The sequence below is a fragment of the Calonectris borealis genome, chromosome 2, assembly GCF_964195595.1.
Source record: "Calonectris borealis chromosome 2, bCalBor7.hap1.2, whole genome shotgun sequence".
Taxonomy (NCBI): domain Eukaryota; kingdom Metazoa; phylum Chordata; class Aves; order Procellariiformes; family Procellariidae; genus Calonectris; species Calonectris borealis.
Genome location: NC_134313.1, coordinates 134,937,006 through 134,959,466, shown reverse-complemented (window position 1 = coordinate 134,959,466; position 22,461 = coordinate 134,937,006). Strand labels below are relative to the sequence as shown.

General features: G+C 42.9%; 1 protein-coding gene across 6 annotated transcripts in view; it reads left to right on the top strand.

The window, feature by feature from the left end:
• The first annotated feature begins 339 nt into the window (after positions 1-339).
• Positions 340-22,461, top strand: part of PALS2 (protein associated with LIN7 2, MAGUK p55 family member) — a 63,876-nt gene continuing 41,754 nt past the window's right edge. For 3 of the 6 annotated variants that reach the window (XM_075143562.1, XM_075143563.1, XM_075143560.1), the window contains exon 1: positions 364-539. The gene's annotated coding sequence lies outside the window, so the exon portion shown is untranslated. Of the gene's footprint in view, positions 540-673; positions 783-22,461 lie in introns of those variants that run through there. The other 3 variants (XM_075143561.1, XM_075143565.1, XM_075143564.1) reach the window with 3 other exon arrangements.

Sequence of the window (22,461 nt, the reverse complement as noted above, 5' to 3'; positions counted from 1 at the left end):
TGCCCTCTCTCACACACGCTCTGACACGCGCAGTCACACGCACACGCTCCCTCTCACACCTCCCCCCCCCGATATAGCCCCCGTTCCCTCACACACGCTCTCCCACACCTTACCCACGCCCTCTCACGCTCACGCCCTCCCTCGCACCCCCCCCCCCACTCTCTCTCCCGGGGGCGGGGCCCGCCGCCGGGCAGGGGAGCGAGGCAGAGGCGCGCGCCCCCTCAGGCGCCCAGCCGTTTGCTGCGGGAGGCGGGGGAGGTGCTCGCGCGCCACCGCCGCGGAGGCCGCGCGCGCGCCGGGGAGGCAGGGGGCGGGAGAGGAGGAGCGCGAGCGCGTGCCACAGCCACGCCGGCGGCGCGCGCCGAGGCGGGCGCAGAGCGGCAGGAGCGGCGGCGGCGGCGGAGCCGGCGGGGGAAGCGGCGGCACCTCTGGCTCGCTCTCTCCCTCCGCCAACCGCCAGCTCGCGCGCCCGAGTTCGTAGATGGGGCTGAGCGGTGCCCGCTGAGGAGGGGACGGAGAGCGGGAGCCGGTGCCAGCCGGTGAGTTGCGGTACCGGCGAGGAGGTCGCGTGTGCGGGGGGGAGGGTTCGTCAGCCTGTTTCGCCCTCCCTTCAAGCCGGCGGGGAAATGGTGGTGGGAGGCGGGGTCCCGCAGCGATCCCGGCCGAGCCCCTTGCCCCGGGGTCGGTCGGCCGGAGCGGGGCGCGCTGCGCTGCCCCGGCGGCGGGAGCTGAGGCGCCCCGTGTGCGTGTGGCGTGAGGGGGAAAGAGCCGCCCGTCCGCAGGTACCGGTGCCGGGCGGGCCTGCAGGGGAGCGAACATGGCAGCGCCGGAGTCGGGGAAGAGGGATTTTTGCCCCCAGAGCGAGGATTAACCCTTCTCCTCCCGCCAGCTCCGGATGCGTCCCCGGGAGACTCGCTCTTCATCTGCCGCTCCGGATTATCTACCCGCCCACCCTCTTTCCCCCACCCCCTTCCCGGTATTTTCTCTCCTCCTGGAGATTATCAGATTTCCCGCCCCTCCCTCTCCGGGATCCTCCGCCTTCCCCCTCCTCCGAGGGGATTATCTCTCCCCTTCTCTGCCGGATTATCCCTCCGGTTCGCTGTCCTGGTGCCTCCCTCCCTGGTTATGCCCCTCCGCAGCCTCGCCTCTCAGGGATTATCTGCTCTCCCTTCGGGGTGATTCCTCCTCTCTTGATCTCTGCCCCGGCCTTTCCTTGCTTATTTTCCTCCCGAGGAAGTCATCCCTCCCCTTCCGTCTGCCTCTGACTGGGGAAAGGGGAGAAAATGTGGTTGTAATCGGGTGGGCAGGAGTTTCCAGGAGTGGTGTCATCTTCTTGGTCTCTGTACTAGTACTACCGGCAAGTGGATGTAGGTTGTAGGAGAGGCACCAAGGATGTACAAAGCTTGTGGCAGAGTTCAGCCTGTGGCGTTGTGCTCCGTATGCAGGAAAATATCTGCACCCTTTCTGCGATGTTACAGTTGTTGGTGGAGATGCTGGTGAAAGAGAGCCTATCTGGATCAATGCTTTACAAAGACATGTACATGCACGGCTGGGTGGTGGATATCGCATGTTAACCAGAAACTGCGCTGAAAAAAAGCCAACAGCCTCCTAGTTTCTTTGAGGAAGGTACAACATATAGTAGTAGCATTTTAATATAAGTGGGAAGGTGCATGGATGACATTGCTGCTGTCCAGGGGTCAAAGCTGACTTGGATAGCTTCTGTCTCGGCTTTCGAGGCAGTTGGCTTAGGCTATTGCTCTGTGGTGAGGAAGAAGGAGGCAGGTATCTTTTGCTTAGGCTCTGAGGCTTATGTGGTTCATTACCATCAACATGCTGACAGAGGAAAAATGAGTTTGTTCCTGAAGAGGAGAGAGAAGGTTTATCCTATGTATTTGGCTCCCGTGTAGCTTAGACCATTCTCTTCTCATTACTCCTGGTCTTACTACACATGGGATCACTGGAGGAGAGTTGCAGATCTTCTGACCGTCTTGCGGTACAAGGCGCAGGATTATATCCATTAAACTTCCCTGACTTGGCTTTGAGAGGAGGAGGGGCTGTGAGAAATTGTAGAGAGGCTGGGCAGCTATAAATAGATGTCGGACTAGAGGAGGCTTTGAACAAATCTTAGCGTGCTGTTTCTGAACAGATAGTGTCTGTTAAACTGGTTGAGTTGACACTAGCATCATAATGTTTCCTTTTATTTCTGCTGAGGTGGTTGGCTTTTAACACTTTGACATGTGACTGGACCATGCAACATCTGTCACAAAAGTCGTGTTGAAAATGCGATAGAGAAAATTCTCATTTAAATAAAGTGCTGATAATTGGGGTCTAGTTTGAGCTCATGAATGATTTTTAAAGGACTCTTCAGAGAAATCTTTAATTTCCTCTTCCCTCCCTTGAAATGTTTGGAATTGATGATCTTGCTCTCCTTATTTTGTTCTCGAAGTATTGCACTATATAGATTACCTGAGGTCCATATTGCTGTGAAAAATCTGCAGTACTGAGGCATGGTGTCATAATGCTGGTACCATTGTTAGTTTTTTATTTTCTTGTCTTTTCTAGAGGAGACGCTTTACTACTGTCTTTGTTGTTGGGTTTTGAAGGGGGTTTTTTAGTGTTTTTTTGTGGTTTTTTTTTTTTATGGAACCTTCAGCATCTAACCAAAAGTGTGTATATTCAGCTTCTTTGAATTCTGCATGCTTGCATTTGTTTCAGATCCTACAGATCACTGCTGTTTCAACCTGTCTTGTCAAGAACTACTTAATATGGAAATTATTGACAAATATACTGTACCAGCTATGTGGAATGGTGTCTGTTCTGCTGCTATGTTAGTGGCCTAACTGTGCATACTAAAAGTCTCTAAAATGATTGAAAAGCTGTTGCAACATATGTGCAACTGGACCTTTCTTGAACTACCTCCTGTTGCTTTTTTTTTTCTTTAAACAAATAATGGAAGCTATTAACTTAAATCATGGCTTAATCACATATGTTTTGGGTTTTTTTAAATAAAATAAAAATAAGAAAGGAAGTAGTGAAAACATGTCTGGCTAATATGAAGGAGTCTTACCAAAGGCTAATAGAGAGGATGAATGTCTGCAACAACCCTGACTTTTAGCATGTTTCTTATTTAAAGCATAAAACTTTAATCTGATCTTTTTTTCTGAGTTACTGTGTATGCAAACCTCAGAGAGGTAGAAAGGAACAGAAATCTAGGCAATATAATTTACCACTTTTGGCATTTTTAGTTGATGTTTAACCACAGTGAAAGCAGGAAAACCGAATAATCTACCAAATAATTTGGCAGGCTTTATTTTGGGCTGTTAAGGATGTGATCTGAGTATTGTCCTCAAACACTTGGCTTCTTCAGTCAGAATCAAGCTCCAGCTTGATATTAGGTCCTTGTGTTGGATATTTCTACATGCAGAAACAGGTCAATGATCTGGGGAAAACTTTACAGTACCATAATGACAGGCAAAAAAGTCTTTAGCATGAGTCTCTTCCTACAGTGACTCAGTCCCTGAATGATTCTGTTTTTCTAAATGTACTTATTTGTAGAAATTACTTACAGTTTGAATGCAGTTTTAAAAAAGTTTAGTGTCCTGCTTTAAAACCATGCTTTCTGCTATAGTTATAAAGTGATTATATAAAGTGATTTAAAGTTCTGACTCAGTGTGACCATCCCAGGCTCTTGTGGGTGCCCTTTGATCATCCTCTGTGCAAGACACTGATCTGTAGATCAGTGAATTTTTTCTTATGCTATAGAAAAGGAGGAGGAATTTCTTTTTACTTAAGAGACAGGTATGCAGTTGGGATTGTGATAATGTTTGTGGTAGTACTTTAGGTGTTGCAGTCTCCATCCAGATGTGGAATGAATTATACTGTCCTAAGATTTGAAAAACTCACACAGGTGTAAATAAAATGCCCTGTTGTGTTCTGTGTTTTAGGTAAAAATGGATAAAAATTGACTCATCCTGGTTTGAGGGAATTGACTGAGGTAGTGATCATGCTACTAGATGAGGAAAGAGTATTTGCTGCAGAAGGAGTACCACAGGACGGACAGATGGGTTCTCAACACTACATACATGTGAACTTGCTTTGCTTTTTGCTGCTTATTCTTTCTCTTTTTTTTTTCCTTTTTTTGAGCTGGCCTTGAATGAGATGTTCATATTTGTTCTTTTGAGGAAAAGAAAACCAATAGAGGAGTTGAGGTATAGGGAGAAATTCTTCTTAACTCTTCTGACAAGCCAAACGACTTACTGTACCAGTAGTTAAATTCAGCACTGAGGCAAACTGGAATGGGTTTGGCCTTGCACATGTGGTAAAAAACTGACTTTTTAGAAACATCCTACAACGGGAGTGGCACAGACGCTATTGGAATTATTTGTGTGGAAATATGAAGTAGAATATGATGGCTGGGTTAAGAGTGAGTCTGTGAGAGGAAAAGTGGTTTTACTGTCCTCCACAATAGAAGAAGCTCATAAAGGGTCCTGGGGAGAAGTGAGTTTAGCTCAGGATGACATGTGAGAGGCACACTGAAATACAGATGAGCCGGTCACAAATACTATTAGAGGAATATAATTGTTTGTTTTCATTGATAGGAAGGTGTCAGTGTGACTTTTTTGTCACAGGATGAATAGTAGATGATGATTGTTTGAGATCTTAAAACAGATCTAAGATTTTATTTAAGTGTGTGCTAGCTAGAAGGCAGTGCCAAATAGCTGGACCAGTAGGTGTTATTGGCTAGCTCAGTACGGTTGTGACAGTTGATCAAAATGTCAGAATAATGGTTCAGGTTTGGGGGGGGGAGTTAAGATCATTTTAAAGTTAAGGTATTATCTGATTCCATAGTCATTATAACCGTCTGCAGTTGGATCTCAGGTTATATACTACAGCAAAACTGTTGTCTTTTGCAGTGGCATAATATCACAAGGCATCGTGATATTAATGTGCTGTCCTGTGGCTTAAAAATTGCTTTTTTCAGAATAAAGCAAGCCTGAATTATTTGGTTACAGCTGATGTCATTCTTACAAGAATAATGGAGACAAAAAAGAGAAAAAGAGAGATTAGGAGACGTGTTTTTCCATACCAAAACATTTACATTCTTATTTTGGATTAATTAGAGTCTTTAAAATGATGGTAAGTAATTTCACAACCTGTATTAAATAATAAAAATAAAAATTTGAAAATGGAAGTTTTTATACTTTTACTTCATGTTTAATTATTTTCAAGGTCTCTGGCTTTAAAAAAAAAAGTGTTAGATATTGAGAATGCTTCATATTAGCAACCATTCTGTGGGTTTTACATGTCAGTTATTTAAGGAACTTGTTCTAATGTTAGTATCCTGGTTTCATGAAAGCATAGAGGAAATTAGCAAGGTATTGAAATTAGATGACATTTCAGATTTACTGGCAACAAATGTTATTTAGGAAATTACTTGGATATGTTATTTTAAAAGTATTGACTACTTTTGCATTCTGACAAGCAACTGTTTGAGAGTAGGAACCTCGTGAAATCCATGCTGACTGCGGGGAATGTCAGTGGTTTCTGCAAACTTTTTTTTTGGGGGGGAGGGTTGGGGAACCATTTCTTCGCATGTTACACGAAAACATTGCTCTTACTGCTTTTGCTTACCCAAATCTCAAAGGATCAAATTACTGATTCAGTTAAATTCACTTTTTCAGTAGATGGAGAACAACTGTTGATTTCAAATAAGCTTAAGCCTTTACTTTTTGATTCCAAACATTTTGTCAAGATACTGTTGAAATAATGAAAATTAGGAGGTAAGAAAAGTAGTTTAAATTTTAATTTTAAATTAGTTCATTTAAGCCTCTTTTGCTGAGGTAGTGTTGGCGTTCAAATATTATTTCTGTAGTAAGAGTGGCTACTCAAATAGTTTGGGTTTAGTTTACTAATTAAAGCCTTATCTCCACCCACTGGTTAAATGTGCATTAATGAAGAGTTATTTAAATATCTAAACACAGGACAGAGGAAAGCAGATTGAGGGTAAATAGATAAGGTAAATATACTGAGGGTAAAAAGATAGGGTAAAGCTTTTTCTTAAGACTAATAACACAATGTAGGGGAGCACTCAAGTAAATCTGGGGGCGAATGAAAGAAAAAGATATCAGCCATTCTGACTGTGTTATTACATTCCTTGATACATTTAAAAAAAAATTTGATTCCTTGTTCATTCATTAGTTACCAGTGTTACGTTCAGAGATATGCATGCAGCTGTCATGTGAGAGGTTTTGTATGAAAAACATCTCAACAACTTTTAATGTTGATTTATTTTTTTAACAAGTCAGTGGGCCAATTGGTAAGTCAGCCTTTACATATCTTCTTATTAAAATTCCACCCCAGGTCTTTCCTTATCCACTGTTGAAGTTTACAGAAGTCTTTTTGGCAAGATGAAACTGCTTATACAGCAGAAGTTCTGAAACTGAGAAGGCAAACTGCAGTCTAGTGAATGAGATGAGCAAAAAGTTTATTTTGCCTTTCCAAGCCATTCTGGCTTACTGTATTGTGAACTATTGTGCTGTAGCAAAGCACAGTGTTGCTGGACAGAAATTGCTTGAATGATATTAAGTTTACCGTAGTCATACTGCTTCTTACAGCTTCACTTGCATTTTTTGGGTGACTAGAAGTGCAGGAGGAGGAGGTGTAATTAACAATTGAAAGTTCAGTTTATGCATTCATTGGTAAAGAACCATGCGGGCAGGGAGAAATTGTTAAGTGAAACTTAATGTTTATAGAGTGTATGACTGTAAGGCAGTCATCTGAATGCAAATCATGCAGCTATTCAGTCCCTCTTCCCAGATCTACTGGTACGGTTTTGCTGCTTACACTAGATTTGGTAAACAATAGCAAAATGGGATGAGCAGTGCTTTATTTAGTCAGTTCTGATCAGTGAAGGTCTTTTATATAGATTTAATCCATGTAGTATTTGAGCAACTTCCAGAAGCATGTTGCTTGATGTAATTGGCATTTGTCATATGTGATCTTCCCTCTGAGGACAAACTCTGTGTACATTGCTATGTGTGATATTTAAAGCAGTGTTCAAGTGAAGCTTCTTTATGATGTGAAACACTAGAGATATCTGAGCTGGCTCTGTGATTTTTGTTTCATTCTTTCATAGCTTTCTCCGGGGTGGCCCACTTGCTGCATAGATAAAATTTAACGTTGGCATGAACCTGTTGTGTGAGAGAAGTTGTCCATCATTAGTTCTGTGGTGATTTTGTAGGTGTCTTGGCTCAAGAGTGATAAAATGGACACACTACATTTGAGTTGCTGTTCTTTGGGAAGCAAGATAAACTGGTAACCAGTGTTACTGGGTTTTAAACACCACTTCTGTAACATTAGCTGGTCACATAGAGGTAATGACTGTGCTTGAGTTGCTCTGACTGATGGTTGGGAACCCTCATCCTTCGGCTGCTGCCTGCAGGGATCATGTTTGTTTCATGTTCCTGTTGCTAGAAGGGAGAAATGGTTGGGCAGTTTTGAGGACAGGCAATAAATACACTAAAAGAAATGTTATGAAAGGGGTAGGAGGTTCAACTGAAGACTTGGCAGTTGAACTGTCTCTTGACACATAATTAGGTAGGAAAAAATCCATCCATCTGTCCGTGTCCCCCTGCCCCAGCTCCCAAGATGTAGGTCTTGGGGATCGAGACATTGTTAGAAATCTTGCTATTGGGATGGGAGAGTAACTGGATGTGTACACTGGTGAGAAGGGTAAGAGGCTTCGGGTGTTGTTAAAAGGTGTAGAAAGGTGTTTTTTATCTTATTATTTTCAAGTTTCGAGTGTCAAGCATGAAAGCGTGAAGCAGAGCCCCTCCTGTTTCTCAACAGAAGCGTGGCTCGAACGCTCCCTCTCGTGGTTACACTGACACAGAAGTTGGGGAAGTGCTCGGGGAAGTCGGAGTTACTGCGCTGCGTGAGTGACAGCAGCCCACTATTTTTGTATGGGTGTCCGCCTGCTTAGCTGTGTACAGTGATAGATAAGCCGGTGCTACTTAACAAGTAAGTAGCTAAATACATTAAAAAAAATGTAGCCAAAACTTGATACATTTAGAAATCTTGGCCTAGTGATTGGATCAAAAAGTGAATCTCCCATCCAGTAGTCTATTGCTTGGGGAAGTCGCTGCAGCCTATTTGCTGGGACTTTTTGTGCTGTCACCTGGAAGCATGCAAGTTTACTGATGAACAGAATTCATTAGCTATGCTTTAAAGCGTACGCATTTAACTGGCAAATCCTGGCAAATAGCTCTGCGAACAGCACAGACTAACTAAACAGCAACAGAATGAAATGCATAGTTCTTACCAAGTTTACCATACAGTTCTCAGTCTTAGATCAGATTCCATGCTATTACAGTTCAGGAAAGCTGTAAGCAGCAACAGTAAAACTGTTAAACAGGGGTCTTCAGAAGGAAGTACGTCATTGGTACTAATGAATAGGAGATGGAAAAGAGAAGGGTGGACTGTTCAGCAGCTGGACTCCTAAGAAAGTGGAAGGTCTCAAGATGTATTGTCATAAGTCATCTGAAATTTCCAAGAGAAGTGAATGCTTTGTACCTGATTTCAAGCTTCTGGTATTGTTTCACTTTGTTTCTTTTTAACTGTTCAAAACTTGAGCTTCTGGCTCCTAGTAAAGTTATTTTTTATAGACAAGAAAAAAAAGTTAGGCCTTGTTTGACCACACATCTTATTTCTCCATAAAGCCACCAAAACTATTTTGAGACAGTTTTGTATCACAGTGAGACTGTCAGAATGGTGCTGTTAGGTCTTGCTATTAACTGGAGATGTTGAATTAAAACACTTTATGTGGACGATTAAGTAATTTAGAGCTCCTGAGAACATAGTGTTTTATTTTTTTAAAGTAATCTTATTTGTAAGGTACTGGCAAAAACCTATATAGAGAAACTTTCAATGAAACCAGTAGGAATTTTTTCTTTAGAGTTATAAGGATTAGTCTAATTACCAATTTGGCAAGAACTGCTTTTGCAAGAAGTTCCAAAACACTCTGATCCTTAGCTTAGAACATATGGGCACTATATGGAAAAGTGGAACTATATATCCGTTCATGCTTGACAGCTGGTGTTCCGCAATCTTACCGGTTACATGTATCTGTTTACCACCACTGAAAAAGACCATTACACAGAATGTGTACTTTTGTACACAAAATTCTTTTCTCCGTATTTATGCCATTATGAAGCTTTTACACATTTCAAATTTAAAAAAAAAAAATCCCTTGGGCCTCCCCACTCCAGGCATGAGTGATTTTACTTTACAAATATAATTACTGTACTTCCAGAACGTAATCTCTCTGGACAGCCATAGACTAGTTTGAATTAGATTACCCTGTTTTTTCCTCCAGCGTGAGTTAATACATTGAGTTTTATTTTTCTGTAATTACTTCAAAATTCAGATCACTTTTAATGCTTACTATTCTTCCTTATTACTAGACTGGGATAGCTAAGAATACTTGCATTTTAAAGGTTAACATTAACTTTTTTTTACCTGTAACTTTATTTTCTCCAGGTAGGTATCTGCTCTACTCCTGGAGCTTATGTTGTATTCTCTTAGTCTCAGTAGTAGAGTTTCTTAATTTGGAAATACTGGAAATATTTACTTAATAACCAGAGAGTAAGCACATTAAATCTTTCAGTTGTGGCATTTAAGTAAGTCTAGCTAGAGCAATGTTTTTGTTAAATCTGTATTTCCAGACTTCTGGGTTTGCAAACCTTTCAAGTGGTTTGTCAGTAAGTTGCGTGAATAAAACAAGTTACTGCATTTTACCTCTGTTACAAAATCTTGGGACAGAAAGCCAGTCAGTATGAAATAAACAGAGGAGCAGAGTTAGTCTTGGGAGGTACTACAGTCAAGAAAATGTTTTTCCCATTTTTCTTGATGAACTTCAGCAGGAAGGACAATTCTCTGGATAGATGATTGTGAACCACGGTGGGATACTAATTCCAAAATGCAAATGCTTTTATATAAATGGCCTGTGTCTATTTGCATTTTACTTACTTTAAGAAGTAGCTATGCACTTAAGCATTAGATCAGAGAAATCTACGAAGATGAATTTGTAAGTGAACCTCATTGTTTGAGAATACAGTGCTGTTTTGAAATAGGCAGAAGGAAATCTTTGGTGTTTTGAGGTCTCAGGACACGACTTCCTGTTTGTGTTGAATACAAAACTAGCTAGGATATCTGTAGAGGCAGTTCATTCTAATTCTGTAGTTGGCATCTCATATCAGTGCAGGAGCGTTATATACTAATGCAAGATTTGTTTGTTAATGGGCAAAACTTGTTACTTGCATTGTGAGTGAAGTCCTACAGCCTAGCTACATAATACTTGAGTCCATTACAAACCTGAAAGTATTTGGGTGCTCTTTAATACGGTAAGTTTTCAAATAATAAGAACTGTCACTAGGTCAGACTGAAGGTACATCTAACTCTATATGCTTTTTCCAACATACAATGCAACTTCTGAAACCATTCAGAATCTATCAGGAACTCCTATTAACATTACCTCTGAGCAGATTTTCAAGAAGACAGAAGACATGGATGTCTCTTGATGAGAAGGAGCTGGGGCCAGAAAATTTAGTGTCTGGATAGCCTTAAATTCAGCTTCCAAAAAGGGATAAAGAAGCTTATCATGGTCCCCAAGCGCTTAGACATCATTAGCCAAAAACTGGTGAAGAATTTCATTGTGCTAATCTGCAACAGTGGCAGAATCCAAAATTTAACGTGTTGTTCGCGACTAAAATAACATCTTATGTAATTGCCCTGGGCCTGCATATTAACAGCTTCCAAAAAGATCTGATTGCTTTGCAGAGGGGATTGAAAACTAAGACAGCAGAATGACTGATAATGCTATAGGCATAAGACTGAAGGTCTCCAGAAAGTCCGTCCCCTTGTAGACAACAAAGATAACACCTTTGCCACCCTTCCTCTTTCTCTGCTTTTCCACAAGCCATTAGGGAGCCAGTATAAATGCAAGAGGATGATCTAAAATACTGGCACAGGTAAACACTGTGGGTATGGCTAGCTGTAAGAAAAAGATTCCTACTCCCTAATATTGCACTGAAGAAAGACCCTGCATCAGGACCTTTCTCCTGTTTGATGTGGTCTTGCTCTGTGTTGAGATATTACCCATTTGAATTGAACAGGGTTGTTAACAGTAATGGATTGGAGCTGGCAGACAATCCATTAAATACTCTTTAAAAGAATACATATATTTTATTTTTGTTTGTATGTGTGCATGTGAGTGTATACATACATACATATATGGATACATACATAAAAAGAGGGCATTTTTTATAAAGTACACTATTTTTTCTATATGTGTTAAGAGTGTATGTGTGTATATACATACATACATATATATCTTAAAAAACGGAACACTTGTCTGTAAACAAAAAGCCCAGCATCCATAAGGTGTCTAGGAAAGTATAAAACCAAAGTAAGCATACATGATGTTTTCCCCAGGAAACCTCCCAGAATCCAACTAATGTTTAACTTGAAGACTTTTTGAACCAAATGAGGTTTGTGGGTTGTTTATGTAATTCGTATTGTGTGCTTTTACTATTCAAGATGCTTCCATTTCAAAACTAGTCTCAACTTCTTCATGGACTAATATTCATATATAAATTGCTACTGTGCACAGGAGATCTGTTTGATTAAACATGAGAAACTCTTATCCTTGGACTGGATTACACTTTAGTTTCTTTAAATAATTGACATGGATTTTCCCTGGAGTGCTTGATAACTGAGATGTGATATGTGTATCGTTGTAGCCTACTGTGAAGATTGAGCCAGTACTAGTTCTTGTTTTGGTAATAGAGCTGGTGGTAAGTTTGCAGCAGATTAATAATTACCCATCTATGTAGTTTAGAAAGCATGTCAGACTGACTAGGATACCCACATATTGTTCTTTGGTTGGCCATTGCTCCATTCTGCCTAATGATGTGTCAGGATGGAACAGCAGAAATAGATGTTTAGCCTCCAAGCACTGGAGCCTATATGCCTATTTACATATTTACCCGCTCTCCAGAAATCTGACTGCTGCTGTGTGACATGTTCCTTCTGATCCCATCTTCCACACAGGCACTCTGTGTAAGGTGGACTTAGTCTTGGCCAAGATCTTGGTGTGGCTTTAAAGGTTCTTCTGCCCTCAGCATGGGGTTTTATAAAGACAGAAGGATACAGTGTGATGGGGCTAGATGAAAAAAAATGGTAATAGTTTGAATTTTGGGTTGGTTGATCATAGAGTTCTTTGAACTTACATGTCTGTGCTGATAACAGGTGGTCATCTGGAGCTAAAGGAAAGACTTCTAGATTAGCAATAGAAATACTCTTTCAAGTCAGACTGACAGTATGGTATCCTGTGCTTGGAAACAGATCTTCAACTGATCTGTGGAAATGCATAGATAATAAGGAAACAGTGATCTGTTTTAGATTGTTGTGATTAAAAAACATTCTTCCTAAAGTCCCTCTTCACATTGTCCTATATCTATACTCAGAATTGGGAACAAACTGTAGCAACCGGCTCATCTTCCACTCATTTCAGCCATTCTACAGGTAGCTAGCAGTTTTTTATATTCAGTATCACTTGGAAAACACTTCCAAGATTACGGTAACACCCAATGACTTTTAAGCTTCTTGGTTCAGTCCTCTGATGCAAGTAAGAAGGATGGAGTCAGGACTTCTAGACCATCTTGTGTTAGCAGTGAACAAGAGATGTATTTTGTTCAGTGAAGTCAGCTTGATATGAGATCTTAGAATCCAAGCAGTGATTACCATACAGAATAGAGGCATAGTGCTATAGAAATAGTTTCTGTTACCTGTTGGAACTGTGATGACAAGGACTGAGAGAGATGTAAAGAGCTCTTTCCTCTTTGCTTTTCAGTATTTCATCTTTTCACACTTGTTGGTAGAAGTCGAGGTTCTTGTGTTTGATCCCTTCATCAGTCAGTTGAAGAGGCGATAAAGAAGCAGTGTTCCAATATAGTTTTCTAAAAATGTTTAAAAAAATTTTTTTTCAAGGTGAATTTCTCATTACCTTTGAATGAGAAGCGTAGTCACTGACAAACCCCTAGTTTGGAATAAGTGGAATGTGGAAGTTCTCAAACTTGACATAAGGTGGGAAGTGTATAAAAATAAGAGCAGTTCCATTACCAAGAACTTGATCTAGGCTTTTTGAGCTGCTCTTTCTTCTTGGGATAAGAGATTTTGATAGTGGTAAGTAAAACAAATAATTGGGGTTTTTTTGTAGTTTAGAAATAATGCAGAGTTCAGAAAAAATTGACCAACTTTTCTTACACAAGTTGCACCAGGAGGGCAGGTCTTCCTCTAACTATTGGTACGTCTTGCTCAGAGAAGTGACAATGGTATATCTAACTTCTATTCTCAAAAATAGCTTTAGTTTGATCTTCTGATGTCTTGAAAGTGAGGCTTGACTAGACTTGTCTTTTTTCTTGCTGAAGAAATAGATCCTTTGGAAGAAAATGGAGATAAAGTACAGCACGCGTATATTTCTTGTCTAAAAATAGGAGAAAAAAGAGGAGTAAAATTTACCAGCTGTACATTGAATATTGTCTGTTCAAGTCATGCCCAAAAATACTCTTGTGCATCTGAAGATGTTGAATGTGTCATAAATCTCAGCTAATATTATCTAGAATTACTGTAGTTGGTTATCTGTGACCAAAATTAGAATCTTGCTAAAGCTTTTATTACATAGTTTTAGAGTTCATTGGCAGCTTCTGGCTGAGTTAACAAGATGAAGAAAGACAAAAGGAGTGAAGAGTCATTAGGAGTCTAGATCCTGGCCATCTTTTAAAATGGAATTTAAACATGTTAGAAAGATCGCTAAATGTCTATAGCACAGATTGTTTTTAGTCAAACTACTCATCCTTTTAATGCAGCTAAGCGCCATTTTGATTTTAGTCTCTACTCGGTTTTTTAAGTATTTGGGTATACTTAGGAAACAGGAGGAGTACTTTCTTGGGTAAACAGAAATAGGCAGTGAATGGAAGGATAGTGGAAAAAATCTTGAATATATATGAGTGAATGTCGTGGTTTAACCTGGCAGGCAGCCAAATACCACGCAGCCGCTCACTCACTCCCCCCACCCCCAGCGGGACGGGGAGAGAATCGGAAGGGTAAGAGTGAGAAAAACTCGTGGGTTGAGATAAAGACAGTTTAATAGAACAGGGAAAAATAAGGGAAAATAATAATGATAATGATAAAATATACAAAATGAGTGATGCACAATGCAATTGCTCACCACCCGCGCTGACCGATAACCAAGTAGCGATCGGTACTTCCTGGATCACGCCTACCGTTCATATACTGAGCATGACGTCACATGGTATGGAATACCCCATTAGTCAGCTGGGCTGGCTGTCCTGATTATGTTCCCTCCCACCTTGTGTACCTAGCTCAGTCAGTAGGCACGGGAGCTGTCCTTGGACTAGGAGGGCACTTAGCAACAACTGAAAACATCAGTGTGTTATCAACATTCTCCTCATACTAAATCCAAAACACAGCACTAGGAAGAAATTTAACCCTATCCCAGCCGAAACCAGGAAAGTATCCACCCCTTATTCCATACCATTTACGTCGTGCTTAGGTCTCACATCTTTTTTAATACATTTCAATTAACCACCACTATCTTTCTTTATATATACACACATATATATATATGCACGCACAGATATCATTCCCTTGCTGTATGGACTATCCCTCTAAAATGTCCACTGAGTTCATTTAGTCCATGACTTTGGGCTCCATCTGTTGTAACAGTCTTTCAGGGCCGAAGAGATGGTGTGCGGTGCTGGGCCGTTGCATCCTGAAGCCAGTTCTCATTTCGGTACTGCTGCGCTCGTCCAGTTCTATCATCGTTGCACTTCGCTCGGTTTCATCGGAGTTAGTTCATTCTTCACTAATCTGGGTGACTTTCACTGCTATACCACTGCTATATCATAGAAATAATGATATACAATATCATGTAACAGTTGACATCAAAATTCAGTTCATTGGCTATTTTCACCCAAAATCAAATCCCCTTGAGGTACACACCGGACCTCCCCATCCTTTCGCATCACCCACCAAGTGCACCCAGGTCCTTGAGCAAAAGCAATCCCACGAATGGGTTTTCCCTTGCCAGAGGCAGGAGTAACCCAGACTGTCTTCCCCAGCATATTTCTTATGTGCACGACAGGGACTTTATCTCCATCTACAGTACGTAAGAGTCTTGACTGGGCAGGGCCAGCTCGATTGGCAGATCTCCTGGTATTGACTAACCAAGTGGCCTTTGCTAAATGTGTGTCCCAATGCTTGAATGTCCCACCACCCATTGCTCTCAGCGTAGTTTTTAGCAGTCCATTGTATCGTTCGATTTTCCCGGAGGCTGGTGCATGGTAGGGGATGTGGTAGACCCACTCAATGCCATGCTCTTTGGCCCAGGTGTCTATGAGGGTGTTTCGGAAGTGAGTCCCGTTGTCTGACTCAATTCTTTCTGGGGTACCATGTCGCCACAGGACTTGCTTTTCAAGGCCCAGGATGGTGTTCCGGGCAGTGGCATGGGGCACAGGGTATGTTTCCAGCCATCCGGTGGTTGCTTCCACCATGGTGAGCACATAACGCTTACCGTGTCGGGTTTGTGGGAGTGTAATATAATCAATCTGCCAGGCCTCCCCATGTTTATATTTCAACCATCGTTCTCCATACCAAAGAGGCCTTACTCGCTTGGCTTGTTTGATTGCAGCGCACGTTTCACATTCGTGGATAACCTGTGCAATAGCGTCCATGGTTAAGTCCACCCCTTGATCACGAGCCCATCTATATGTTGCATCTCTTCCTTGATGGCCTGACGCGTCATGGGCCCACCGAGCTATAAATAATTCACCCTTATGTTGCCAGTCCAAATCCACCTGAGCCACTTCAGGCTTAGCAGCCTGGTCCACCTGCTGGTTATTTTGATGTTCCTCAGTGGCCCGACTCTTGGGCACGTGAGCATCTACATGACGTACTTTTACAGTCAGGTTCTCTACTCGGGCAGCAATATCTTGCCACAACACGGCAGCCCAGATGGGTTTACCTCTGCACTGCCAGTTGTTCTGCTTCCACTGCTGCAACCACCCCCACAGGGCATTTGCCACCATCCATGAGTCAGTATAGAGGTAAAGTACTGGCCATTTTTCTCATTCAGCAATGTCCAAGGCCAGCTGGATGGCTTTCACCTCTGCAAACTGGCTCGATTCACCTTCTCCTTCAGCAGTTTCTGCAACTTGGCGTATAGGACTCCATACAGCAGCTTTCCACCTCCGATGTTTTCCCACAAGGCGACAGGACCCATCAGTGAACAGGGCATATTGCTTCTCGTTTTCTGGTAGTTTATTATACAGTGGGGCTGCTTCAGCACGTGTCACCTCCTCCTCTGTGGATATGCCAAAATCTTTGCCTTCTGGCCAGTTCGTGATCACCTCCAAGATTCCTGGGCGACTGGGGTTTCCTATTCGGGCCCGTTGTGTGATCAGTGCGACCCACTTACTCCACGTAGCATCAGTTGCATGATGTGCAGAGGGGACGCTCCCTTTGAACATCCAGCCCAGCACCGGCAGTCGGGGTGCCAGGAGGAGCTGTGCTTCAGTACCAACCACTTCTGAAGCAGCTCGAATCCCTTCATATGCTGCCAATATCTCCTTCTCAGTTGGAGTGTAGCGGGCCTCGGATCCTCTGTATCCCCGACTCCAGAACCCTAAGGGTCGACCTCGAGTCTCCCCTGGTGCTTTCTGCCAGAGGCTCCAGGTGGGGCCATTCTCCCCGGCTGCGGTGTAGAGCACATTCTTTACATCTTGTCCTGCCCGGACTGGCCCAAGGGCTACTGCCTGAACTATCTCCTCTTTAATTTGTTCAAAGGCTTGTCGTTGCTCAGGGCCCCATCTGAAGTCATTCTTCTTCCTGGTCATTTGACAGAGAGGGCTTACGATCTGACTGTAATTTGGAATATGCATTCTCCAAAAACCCACAACGCCTAAGAAAGCTTGTGTTTCCTTTTTGCTAACTGGTGGGGACATGGCTGTTATTTTGTTGATCACATCTGTTGGGATCTGACGACGTCCATCTTGTCATTTTATTCCTAAAAACTGGATCTCCTGTGCAGGTCCCTTGACCTTACTTTGTTTTATGGCAAAACCAGATTTCAGAAGGATTTGAATTATTTTCTTCCCTTTCTCAAAAACTTCTTCTGCTGTGTTGCCCCATACGATGATGTCATCAATGTACTGCAGGTGTTCTGGAGCCTCACCCTGTTCCAGTGCGGTGTGGATCAGTCCATGGCAAATGGTAGGGCTGTGTTTCCACACCTGGGGCAGTCGGTTCCAGGTGTACTGGACGCCCCTCCAAGTGAAAGCAAACTGTGGCCTGCACTCTGCCGCCAAAGGGATGGAGAAGAAGGCATTAGCAATGTCAATTGTGGCGTACCACTTGGCTGCCTTTGACTCCAGTTCGTATTGAAGTTCTAGCATGTCCGGCACAGCAGCACTCAGTGGCGGCGTGACTTCGTTCAGGCCACGGTAGTCTACTGTTAGTCTCCACTCTCCATTGGACTTTCGCACTGGCCATATGGGGCTGTTAAAGGGTGAGCGAGTCTTACTGATCACTCCTTGGCTCTCCAGTCGACGAATCAGCTCATGGATGGGGATCAGAGAGTCTCGGTTGGTGCGGTATTGCCGCCGGTGCACTGTTGTGGTAGCGATTGGTAGTTGTTGTTCTTCAACCCTCAGCAACCCCACAACAGAAGGGTCCTCCGAGAGACCAGGCAAGGTGGACAGCTGTTTAATTTCCTCTGTCTCCAGGGCAGCTATACCAAAAGCCCACCGGTACCCTTTTGGGTCCTTGAAATACCCTCTCCTGAGATAGTCTATGCCAAGGATGCACGGAGCCTCTGGGCCAGTCACAATGGGGTGCTTCTGCCACTCATTCCCGGTCAGGCTCACTTCGGCCTCCAATACAGTTAACTCTTGGGATCCCCCTGTCACTCCAGAAATACAAATGGGTTCTGCCCCTTTATAGTTTGATGGCATCAGGGTACACTGTGCACCGGTGTCTACAAGAGCCTTATACTCCTGTGGGTCTGATGTGCCAGGCCATCGAATCCACACAGTCCAGTAAACCCAGTTGTCCCTTTCCTCCACCTGGCTGGAGGCAGGGCCCCTCTAGTTCTGGTCATAGTATCCATCTCTCACTTCTTGCAAACGTGAGTCAAGAATTCCTTCATTGCAATTACAATCCAAAGTAAGATCAGCCCTTCTACTCTGTCTGGGGAACTGTTCACTGGAAACTGGACCATCGTGAGACAGGTTTTTCCTGACAACTGGAGCAGCATTTTTCCTGGGAGAACCCCCTTGTGTGATTGTTTTTCCTTGCAACTCACGTACACGTGCCTCTAGGATGAAGGTAGGTTTTCCATCCCACTGCCTCATGTCCTCTCCGTGGTCACGCAGGTGAAACCACAGGGTGCCCTGTGGTGTGTACTTTCGATATCCTCTCTGTTGAGGAGAAAAACGCTGACTCCTAATGGCTGAGATACTGGTCTGTACAGGTGGAGAATAGGACATACCCTCTTCGAGTTGCTGGACCTTCTGGGACAGTTTCTCCACAGCCGAGACAAGGGAGGAGGAGATAGTTTCTTCAAAATCCCGAAGTCTGCTAACCACCTCATCCACCGTTGGTGCTTCTTCCTCTTTCCAGCACAGTACTGCCAACGAACTGGCATACGATGCTGGTGCGCTCCGTACCAACTTCCGCCACATGGGTCGGGTGCACTGGATGTCATCTGGATCTTTGGGTGTTCGGGCATCGTCCAGGTCGCTATAAACCACCTCCAGCACGCCTAGTTCTCTCAGGTACTGGATACCTCTCTCCATAGTGGTCCATTTGCCTAGGCGATATATAACATCTTCCTTGAAGGGATACCTTTCCTTTACGCCTGACAGCAGTCGCCTCCAGAGGCTGAGGACCTATGTCCCTTTTCCAATTGCTTTGTCAATACCCGCTTCCCTAGCAAGGAATCCCAGCTGTTTGGCCTCCTTCCCCTCTAATTCCAGGCTACTGGCCCCATTATCCCAGCATCGGAGCAGCCAGGTAACAATATGCTCGCCTGGACGACGGCCAAAATCTTTCCGCATATCTCGCAACTTATTCAGGGATAAGGATCGGGTGGTTTCCGTCTTGTTTATGAGTTCTTCCTCTTCCTCCTCCCCTCCTCGTGATGGCCCTGCTTTTCCATCATCCTTTTCTACACGTCCTGACTTCCGCTTCAAAGATTTCTTCTTCTGTACAGGGGCGATGGATACCAGCGACGGTTGGTCCTCTGGTTCAGCTGTAGTACCCGTCGCGAGGGTTTGGGTAGCTGCAGTGCCTGTCGTGGGGGTTTGAGTAGTCACCATGTCTGTTGCCGGGGTTGATCTCTGGACAGTATTCCTGAACAGTTGTTTAACTCTAAACAAGGCCTGAACCACATTCAGAAGACATAGCAATATGAACATGCTCGTTTGAACATCCCAAGGATATTCAAAATTCTCAGGGAATATTGTGGACGTCTTCATGAAGAGGATAGAAGAAAAAGGAGTTTCTGAAGATATGGAAGGGAAGGTGAACAAGTGGGAGAAAGTGTCCCATCCTGTCTCCCCACTAAATTCATCCTCTGAGGTGAAGACATAAGAAGTGTAATTATTAATAGTTTCCAAAAGATAGCTCCCGAAGAACAGGAATGATGGCAGTGCTGAGTACAGGCTCGTGACCAATAATTTTATCATAACATAAAGCCAGGTCACACAGTATAGCAAAGCAATGACCTTAATCCATTTCCCAGAGATGACCAACCCCACATGCAAACTGATAATCAGCAGTATAGACAGCCAGTAAGGTGCTATATACCACAACTCCAAAAACAGATCCAAAAACTCTGAGAGCAAATAAATCAACATTGTGAACATCGAGTACTAAACTGATATAATGAATGCTTATAACAAATTTGTTTTAACCCGTTCGGGTCAGATGTGTCGTTATCTCAACCCTTCGAGCCCCACGTTGGGCGCCAAAAAGGACTGTCGTGGTTTAACCTGGCAGGCAGCCAAATACCACGCAGCCGCTCACTCACTCCCCCCACCCCCAGCGGGACGGGGAGAGAATCGGAAGGGTAAGAGTGAGAAAAACTCGTGGGTTGAGATAAAGACAGTTTAATAGAACAGGGAAAAATAAGGGAAAATAATAATGATAATGATAAAATATACAAAATGAGTGATGCACAATGCAATTGCTCACCACCCGCGCTGACCGATAACCAAGTAGCGATCGGTACTTCCTGGATCACGCCTACCGTTCATATACTGAGCATGACGTCACATGGTATGGAATACCCCATTAGTCAGCTGGGCTGGCTGTCCTGATTATGTTCCCTCTCACCTTGTGTACCTAGCTCAGTCAGTAGGCACGGGAGCTGTCCTTGGACTAGGAGGGCACTTAGCAACAACTGAAAACATCAGTGTGTTATCAACGTTCTCCTCATACTAAATCCAAAACACAGCACTAGGAAGAAATTTAACCCTATCCCAGCCGAAACCAGGACAGTGAATAACCTTTGTGAACCAAATGGGTTAATCAAGAGTTATACTATGTGACATTTCACAGTTTGTACTTAAGGAAATATATGCAAATACCTCTTGTCAGCCTCTTTTGAGGGGTTCTGAACATATAAACCTCAGAATGAGTCTTTCATTCAAGTAGGTCACTTCCTTCCTTTTTGCTCTTTTTCTCTGGCCTAATTCCCAAAAACAACTTTAACAGATGCCTTCAATTTGAAGTCACTGGGACTACTTACCTGCTTGCAGCTGAACATATACTTAAATCATTTCAGTAATATTTTAGCGAATCCCACTGCTCTGTAATATTGTCTAACGAACTTTTTTTAAGGCAGTAGGCTGAATAAGGAGCACAATGAGTGGCAAGTTGAACCTACTCAGCTTTGGGAACCTCCCTCTCTTTCCTATCAAGGAAGGAGTACTAAGCATAATGTCATCTTCCAGATAGAAGTGCCAGACTGTGTACATGAAGGCAGTCCCATTTAAAACACTACCCCTTCCAGCATGGTGAAGGCACTATCTTTAATGCTAGACTGTGGGCAAAAATGACAGGCCAGGTGTTGGAGAGATGACCAACTTCTCTGTGTATGGTAGGGTTTAAATTTTGGCTAAATGTTGTAAACACTGATGTTGGGGTGTGTGTGCATGCGTGTGTGTTATGATGGCGGGTATAATTTGGAAATGTACAAAACAGATGACTGCAAAAAACCATGAGACATAGTCTGACACTAAGATGATCTTGAATTTCTTCATCTCAGTGGTGATTAGACTCGTTAAAGTATATTTTCTACCCCTCCAAAAAATATAATCCAACAAAAGCCTTCAAAGGATTAGAATAAGCTACTTCTTTTATTAGTGGCATCTTTGTACGAGGTGTCGGAAGTGCTGTGTCTGTATGTTTGTTTGGGGTGCTCTTATTGTAGTGTGTGTCTTTTATGGAATCTATTTCCCTTCCTCAAAAATTATAGGATGCTGTGTGTTGCATTGGCTTTGCTGTTAGCACTGTAGATTCAAGTAAAAATTTTTAGGGAAAGCAAGAATGTCTATCAGATGCAGTTGCAGTGATGTTTCTGTGCTTCAGATTTACAGTAGAGTCTTGCAGCTCTGCTGAACTAGCAAATTTGTGCTGCACTATGCACTTCTTTTCTTGTCAGTCTTTGCATTGTTTTTCTCTATCTGTCATACAGAAAAACATGTATCCACCTGTTCTTAGAAAGCCCCATAACTGAAGAGCAAGACTGGTAGAATTACTTCACTGATTTATTTATTTTATTAAGTCTTGAACTTAAGATAGTCTTCCTGATAACTTTAAATCAGGAGAGATCTGACATATGTGCTCATACAGCATTGTATGAATGTTCCTTTCTCACAAAAAGATACCTGTTTAGGTTCAGGTATCCATCTAGAACAAGAACTGTCTGCTGAGTAAGGGACTTGGTTAAAGAAGAATTAGGAAAACTGACAGACAGTGCTTTATCTATAAGTCTTTGGTGAAAATCCATTAGGGGAAGGGTTCTACAGTTTCCTGCTGTTAGTCTGTATTGTCTTCAGAATGGATGAAAATATTTTTCGGTTTGTACTTAAGTTTAGACTCTCTCTTTTTCCCTGTGTTATACTACTGAATATGGTCCATTGACTACTTTTGGCTTTAAGATCAAATAACTGCCTTGGGACTTTCATTTGACATTTGTCATACACAGCAATAGTATGTGGGTAATTGAACTCTGTTGCTTGTCTTGAGGCAGTCAGTAATGCTTAATTTGATTTGGACTCACTACCTGTAGGAACAGAGAAGACTGACACCTCATGAGTC